The sequence below is a fragment of the Mus pahari genome, chromosome 16 (assembly GCF_900095145.1).
Source record: "Mus pahari chromosome 16, PAHARI_EIJ_v1.1, whole genome shotgun sequence".
NCBI lineage: Eukaryota > Metazoa > Chordata > Mammalia > Rodentia > Muridae > Mus > Mus pahari.
Genome location: NC_034605.1, coordinates 38,041,817 through 38,050,289, shown reverse-complemented (window position 1 = coordinate 38,050,289; position 8,473 = coordinate 38,041,817). Strand labels below are relative to the sequence as shown.

At 39.9% G+C, this 8,473-nt stretch overlaps 1 pseudogene; it reads left to right on the top strand.

The window, feature by feature from the left end:
* Positions 1–3,152: 3,152 nt before the first annotated feature.
* On the top strand, positions 3,153–3,936 carry LOC110333680 (annotated as a pseudogene).
* The last annotated feature ends 4,537 nt before the right edge of the window (positions 3,937–8,473 follow it).

Below are 8,473 nucleotides of genomic sequence, written 5' to 3'. Positions count from 1 at the left end.
TTGTAACTCTCTTGAGACAGGAAGATCCCACTTAAGTCTGGGCTACCCCTTCTGATGACAGCCTAGCTAATAGATGCAGAAGAAGGAAGGAAGCGCTAGCTCTTTGCCTGCTAGCTCTAGCTGGCCAGGCCATTCCTTCACTGATCTTGGAGCCTATTTCAGTACTCTGGCATTATACTGAAGACTGGCTGAGATATCCAGCCTCATGGACTGAACAACTACTGGATTCTTGGACTTCCTTCCTTCCTTCCTTCCTTCCTTCCTTCCTTCCTTCCTTCCTTCCTTCCTTTCTTTCTTTCTTTCTTTCTTTCTTTCTTTCTTTCTNCCTTCCTTCCTTCCTTCCTTCCTTCCTTCCTTCCTTCCTTCCTTTCTTTCTTTCTTTCTTTCTTTCTTTCTTTCTTTCTTTCTTTCTTTCTTTCTCTCTTCTCTCTTTCTCTTTCTGTCTCTTTCCTCCTTTCTTTTTATTAATATTAATTGGTTACTTTATTAATTTACATTTCAAATGTTGTCTCCCTTCTTGGTCTCCCTTCTTCAAATCTCCCATCCCATCCTCCCTCCCCTTTGCCTCTAAGAGGGTACTCCCTACCCACCTGCCCAGTCTGGCCTCACCCCTCTAGCATCCACCTGTGCTAGGGCAGCAAGCCTCCACAAGACTAAGGACCTCCCCTCCCACTGATGCCAGGTAAAACAATCCTCTGGTACATAGGTAACAGGAGCCATGGATCCCTCCATGTATTCTCTTTGGTTTTTGGTTTAATCCCTAAGAGCTCTGGGAGGTCCAGTTCATTGATATTGTTCTTCCTATGGGGTTACAATCACCTTCCGCTCCTTCAGTCCTTCTAACTCTGGGGTCCCCAGGCTCAGTCCAGTGGTTGGCTGTGAGTATCTCCGTCTGTCTTAGTCAGATGCTAGTGGAACCTCTCAGAGGACAGCCATACTAGGCTCTTGTCTGGGAGCATTTCTTGCCATTAGCAATAGTGTTGGGGTTTGGCGTCTGAAGATGTGGGGTGGATCCCAAGGTGGGGCGCTCTCTGGATGGCCTTTCCTTTTGATAAATAGCCATTGTTACACTAGCTGGATCAATGTCAGCCACTGTACTAAATCAAATATGTGTGTGTGTGTATACACATATATACATATGTGTGTTATGTATATATTTTATCAAATATATGTCATATTATCTGTCCTGTTCCTCAGAAAACCTGGACTAATACAGTATATAAACATGTTCCTCTCTCTTCTGTGACTCTTCTAATAAAGCTTTTTGCTTTGCTCCTATTCTCCACCCAGAAACTAGAGTATGCTTTCAAAGCACACCCTCCAGCTTCAAACCATGTGCCACCAGCAGCAACACTTCAATAAAGTCAAATGTTTTAGCATGCCTTGTCAGGGCCTTGATGGTTTAAGCCCGGCTGGTGTTCCAGTCTCAGCTTTCAGCCATAGAATTTAGTGAAGCAAAAGCAAGTGCATGCTTGTAGTAATACTATAATAAGCTATATGTTTTCTTCCCTGAAGGCCTACAGTTTTTCTTATTTCTCTTACACAAATTTCTCTTCATCCTGACTATTACAACTCATTCTTCAGACACTGTCTTAAACATCAGTTCCATGAGAACTCTTATCCAAATGGTAGCCTTCCTTCTGGTCCCAATATACACATAGGCTTATCTTTCCTATATTTTCCTTAAAGTAATCTGTGGTTTTCTGCGCGCACGCGCATGTGTGTGTGTGTGTGTGTGTGTGTGTGTGTGTGTGTGTACGTGTGTGTACATGTGTGTGTGTGTGTGTGTGTGTGTGTGTGATAGTTAACTTTGACTGGCAACTGGACAATATTCAGAATCGCTATGGAAACATGTCTTAAGATGTGTCTATAAGAAATTGTATATATTAGGTTAATTGTTGAGGGAAAACCGTGCCTAAATGTGGGTATTACCATTCTATAAGCTGGGGTCCTGGGCTAGATAAAAAGGAGAAAATAAGCTGGGCACAAATGTTTATCTCTCTCTGGTCCCTGTCTGCATGATGCAATGTGACTGGCTGCCTAGCCCCCCGCTGCCTTGCCGTCCCACCATTCCCTTCCTTCCTGAAGTTGCTTCTGTTAGATATTTGGTCACAGAAATAAGAAAAAAAATGGATTCAGTGGATGTCTTAGTATGGGTTTGATTGCTGTGAAGAGATACCAGCAGCTCTTATAAAGATAGACATTTAATTGGGGCTGGCTTACTGTTTCAGAAGTTTAGTCCATTATCATCAAGGTGGGAACATGGCAGCATCCAGGCAGGCATGGTGCAGGAGAAGCTGAGAGTTCTACATCTTCATCTGAAAGCTGCTGTCAGAATACTGGCTTCCTCTAATAAGGCCACACCTACTTCAACGAGGCTACCTCTCCTAATAGTGCCACTTCCTGTGGTCAAACATTCAACCTGAGTCTGTGTGGCTCATACCTATTTAAACAACCACAGTAGGAACAATTTACTTTGGGTCAGTCTCATGGATTTTGAATGCCATCTTGGCTCCTTATTTCTGGGTGTGTGGTGAGGCAAAATGTTAGGGTGGAGAGAGTGTACTAGAATTAAACATTTTATCCCACTATAGTCAGAAGTAGGGGAGAAAAGGGATCGGGAGAGACAGACAAGGAGTAGGCAAGAACAAGATGTCGTCCTCAGGGATCAACTTGTGTGTTACCTAGGCTGGGCTCATTAAGTTTCCCTTGCCCCCTGTGAGCCCATCAAACTGTGAACCCATCAGTAGATTAATCATTTGATGAAGTGAGAGCCCTCAGGATCCAGTCAGTACCCCCAAATTCCCAGGTAGCAACCACTCCTTTTGCACACGGTTTGGGGGAGACATTTTAACAGCCAGTATATTTATTTGTCTGTTTGTTTCTGGTTTACTACACTACAAATGATTTTGTGATTAGACCACACTTCTATCATTTTGTGCCTAGGTTCTGGCAATACTGAACACAGCACTAGGTAATCATAAAATATGTTGGGTGAAATCGTGGAAGAAGTTAAGAGCCTTGATTATTGTGATGTCATTGAAAACATGGGCGACTAAAGTTCACTCTATCACACATACAAAGCCTCAAAAGAATTAAAAAAAAAAATCAATTAAAAGAGAAGGAAGGCTCTTTCTGTTCCTAGCGCAGCCATGGCTCATGGTCCCAAGAAACACCTGAAGTATGTAGCTGCTGCAAAACATTGGATAAGTTGTCTGACGTGTTTGCTCCTCATCCATCCACTGGTCCTCACAAGCTGAGGGAATGCCTGCCTCTGATCATTTTCCTAAGGAACAGACTTAAATATGCTCTGACTGGAGATGAAGTAAAAAAAGATTTGCCTGCAGTGATTCATTAAGATTGATGGGAAAGTCAGGACCGATATAACCTACCCTGCTGGGTTTATGGATGTCATCAGCATTGACAAGACTGGAGAGAACTTCCCTCTGATCTATGACACCAAGGGTCGCTTTGCTGTTCATCGTATTACATCCGAGGAAGCCAAGTCCAAGTTGTGCAAAGTGAGAAAGATCTTTGTGGGCACAAAAGGAATCCCACATCTGGTGACCCATGATGCTCGTACTATTCGATACCCTGATCCCCTCATCAAGGTGAATGACACCATTCAGATTGATTTGGAGACAGGGAAAATAACTGACTTCATCAAGTTGGACACTGGGAACCTGTGTAAGGTGACTGGAGGTGCAAACTTGGGAAGAATTGGTGTAATCACCAACAGAGAGAGACATCCTGGCTCTTTTGATGTGGTTCATGTGAAAGATGCCAATGGCAACAGCTTTGCCACTCAGCTATCCAACATTTTTGTTATTGGCAAGGGCAACAAACCATGGATCTCTCTTCCCCGAGGAAAAGGAATCCATCCGCCTCACCATTGCTGAAGAGAGAAGAAAGAGGCTAGCGGCCAAACAGCAGTGAGTGAAATGGTCGCTAGGAGACATGCTGGAAAAGTGTTTGTACAAGCCTTTCTAGGCAACATGCTAGATTAAACAGCATGATGAAACTGAAAAGAGAGGAGAGTGGAGAGAGGAGAGAGAGAGGGAGAGGGAGGAAGAGGGGGAGAGGGAAAGAGGGGAGAAGGAGATGAGTAACAAGCAGGCATGGACACACTGACATCAGTTGAGGCAACAGACTCAGCATCCAAGAAATCTTTTTTGTGTTTATCTCAGCAAGGTTTTTGGTTTTGTTTTGTTTTTTAACTTGTGGTACATACCTGCTGTACTGGGTAGTTTTATGTCAACTTGACACACCTGGAGTTATCACAGAGAAAGGAGCTTCAGTTGGGGAAATGCCTCCACAAGATCCAGCTGTAAGGCATTTTCTCAGTGATCAAGGGGGGAGGTCCCCTTGTGGGTGGTGCCATTTCTGGGCTGGTAGTCTTGGTTCTATAAGAGAGCAGGCTGAGCAAGCCAGGGGGAGCAAGCTAGTAAAGAACATCCCTCCATGGCCTCTGCATCAGTTCCTGCTCCCTGACCTGCTTGAGTTCCAGTCCTGACTTCTTTCAGTGATGAACAGCAATGTGGAAATGTAAGCTGAATAAACCCTTTCCTCCCCAACTGCTTCTTGGTCATGATGTTTGTGCAGGAATAGAAACCCTGACTAAGACACCTGCTATGTATATTCTTCATAGATTTTGTTAAGAACTGATTAGACCTGCTCATTCCAAACATTAAGTTATTTGGCCTTCCCTAAGAGAGATTATGGGCACAGCCAACAGACTAAATAAAGAAAAAGCAATTAGAAAATCCCTCAAACATTCACTTTTACTATTTGTTCCATTTTGACTTTAAAAAGGTAAAACCAATGATTAAGCTGCAGTTTTAGATAATATTATTAATTTCTACCTTCCTGTGTATAAATTGGCTAGATAATGTAATGTAATATAATAAATGTGATAAGTATAAATCTATGTGCTACAAAGATTTTTTTAAGATTTTTAAATTTCAACTTTATGCATATGAGTGTTTATTTGCATGTATGCCTGTGTGCTATGCTTATTGAATACTGATGAAGACTAGAAGAGGGTGTTAGAGACCCCAGAAATGGAGCTATAGATGGTTGTAAACTGCCATAGGTATGCCAGGAACCCAAACTGGGTCCTCTGCAAAAGCAGCTAACCCACTTCACCAGCCCCCTGCAAAGATTATTTTATAGAGTGATTACTCATTTAAGTAAATATCAAATATCAGTAAGGTTCGCAGCTCAGTTCTACAAGCGCTCGTTATAACTCTCATATGTCTTCAGTGCATTATTCTAATACATCTACATGTAAAACTAAGAACAGCTAGAGTACTTTGTGGCAACTGAGCTTGCAATTACTGGCAGTAGCTTTGGTGTACCAACATACATCTTCCATCAGAGGGCAGTAAAGGACCAGTGTGATGTTCTTATCTCAGCACCTATCTTGTAAAATTGGAAATATTCAAAAGGAGGGAAAGAAATAGTACACAGTAACAGTTTCCTTCATTCCTAGCTTGCCCTATAAGGTCTAATGTGGATTTTATTATCCCCCGAGGACTGAAATATCTGAGAGCCTGTGAATTAACTGTTTGGTCTTGAATCAGCAGTAAGTGTTTGAATTCTGGAAGTTTGTTTTAAAGGCTCTGCAGCGTGGAAGGATGACTTGTGTTTTCTGAGCCTGTCATTCTTGAATAGAAACTTTTTACTTTAAGAAGTCTCTACTTGGAAGCTGGCAAAGAAAAGAATAGGCCATTATTCTGTGGCAACTTGTATTTTTTTTTTTTTAACTAAGTCATGTACATTTATATACTGAGTAATTTGCTTATGTTTATCCTAAAGCTAACTAAATAAATACATGTGAATACATTATTAATATTACTTTCTTAAATGCCATCTCTTAATTTGGACACTTTTTAAATGAATAAGTAAAATAATAATATTGAAAGTTTTTTCACTTCTTTTTGGGGGGCTGGGGGAGGGGGGCGTTGGTTGTTTTTGGTTTTTCAAGACATAATCTCACTGTGTAGCTTTGGCTAGCCTCAGACTCATAGAGATTCTCTTGCCTCTATCTCCCAAATACTGGGATTAAAAGCATCCACCACTATGTCTGAATTTGTTTCACCTTCTTTTAATCATCACAAATTGATAGTGGTAATTGGCATCTCTCTTGATGGTTGCTAATTTGCCTTTGTTAAGTTTTCTTACTGTTACCTTTGCCTGTATAGCTCTATTGACAAGATTCTCTTTTGAATCTGTTATGGTTGTATTTTTACTTGCTGTGGATTTTGCTACAAATAGTGGTAATTAATCAGTATCTTATCTTCTCCAACTTGAAAAGAAGATGATTAATATGGCCAGATTTCTTTTTTTTTAATCTTTTCCTTATAATTAACTGTATTTTAAGAAAAATTTAATCTGAGATTGTTATTAGTTGTGATTTGAGCCTTTTAAAGACATACTTCAAGTTATACACAGAGGAAGATATCCATAACCTTAGGGTTGGGACAAATTCTTATCAACAATCCACATGGGCCTTTTTTGACACACTCATATCAACAATCCATGCAGGCCTGTGCTTTCCTTTCACATATTTAATGATGCTGGTTGAGGATCCCTGAAACTGCTATCCCATTCAACAGTGCCAACCTCTCTTCAGTCTTTGGGACTTAACACACCCTTCATGCCTTTTTTCTTTTTTCTTTTTTCCTTTTCTGCCATTATTCCTTTCACTGAAAGAATGTATTTTTCATCTCTGCTTCCTAAAAATATTATTATTTTAAATCTTTTTTATTTTATTTCTTTTTAAGAAGAATCATTCTATATATAATCTTTCAAGGCGGTGTGAATCTTTGGATACCATGCCATTCTGTGAATATGCCAGAATTTATTTTTCATTCTTCCTCTAATAAACATTTAAATCATCTCTGTGTTAAGTTCCATAAGTATGCAAATATTTTCCAGAAGTGTTGGTACCAATTTAAACTCTCCTGGAAAAGATAAGAGATTCTGCGATCAACACCTCTGTACCATCTGATCAATCTGGTCAATAAAGCTATACAGGCAAAGGAATCAATAAGAAAGCTTAACAAACACAAATTAGCAATGATCAGGAGAGAGATTTTCATTTCAAAGAGGGTCAAACATTATTCTAATTTGTCTCTGCTGACACTTTTTTGACACTAGCAAGGCTTAGATTTTCTCCGTATGCTTATTCTCGTCTTGCAGTGACCATTTCATGTTTTTTGCCTATTTATTGCTCTTTTTTTTTGTCTGTTCTTTATTAGTTTGGAATTCTTTGAATATTAATATTGATTATCAGTTATATTAATTCTAAATGTGTTTTTATTTGTAAAAAATATCACACATATATATTTTGATGAACAACAAAGTTGGTAATTTCGATAATTATAATGGTTATAATTGAGTGTTGTAGCTCAAACCCTTAATCCTAGCACTTTGGAAACCTAAGCAGGAAGGCTACCCTGAGCTCAAAGCCAGTTTGAGCTACACTATGAGTTCCAGGCCAAGTGGGCTACAGTGTGAAATGTTCACTCAAAAGAAAAAAGAATAATAGTAACAATAAAAATGGTTAATCATGATTGTCAACTGGATTGGATTGAGACACACCCAAGAGAGTAGTGAAGCACACTTTCTGGCTGTGTCCAAGAGAGTATCTCCATGGGTCACTAGATCATGAGGGCTCTGATCTAAGCAATGTTTAATCTAGTAATAGGTTCAAAGTTAGGGGAGTCTGCCATTTCTAGCTGCCAGTTCATAAGCAGCCTTTCCCACAGAAATGCACTCCCATGATATTCTGTAAGGAAGCCAGATAGCCACAGACCAAATACTCTGAAATATAGGAGCCATAATAAATCCTGTCTCTTTTACATTCTACCTGTTGGATTTTTGTTCCAGTAAACAAAGTTTGACTTACAAAAGGATCAACGTTTTATGTCATTGTCCTGTTGGTTAGTGCTGTAAGTTCATAGAGCTAGCTAACAAGTGTACCTTGGAACTCAAGACTTGGGTTGGCTGTGCCTTCATCCCACATGCTATATTAGGCGATCTTCTCTGAAGGCACAAAGTGAAAACAGAAGCCCTTTTATGACTCCACTCTTGAAATGCTAACCATAGTTAAGATTTAGTGTAGAGCATCCAGAACTTTTTGCCATGTTCTTGTTGATGGTCTTTTTTTTTTTTTTTTAATGAAGATAATTCATCACAACTACTTTAGAACTTAAATTTCATTTTGAGGAACTGTATCTCATTATTAGCTCTGGCTGACCTGGAACTTACTATGTCAACCAGACCAGCCTCAATCAAACTCATAGACACCCATCCAGTTTCATCCCCTGAGTTGTGGAATTAAAGAAAGGTACACACACACCAACACTACCAGCTAGGATAAGTGTTTCTCACTTGCCACCATAAGATGAATCACTGATACGGATTAGGGTTTCCAAAGATTAAGTTTGGTGTATAATACTGATTTAAA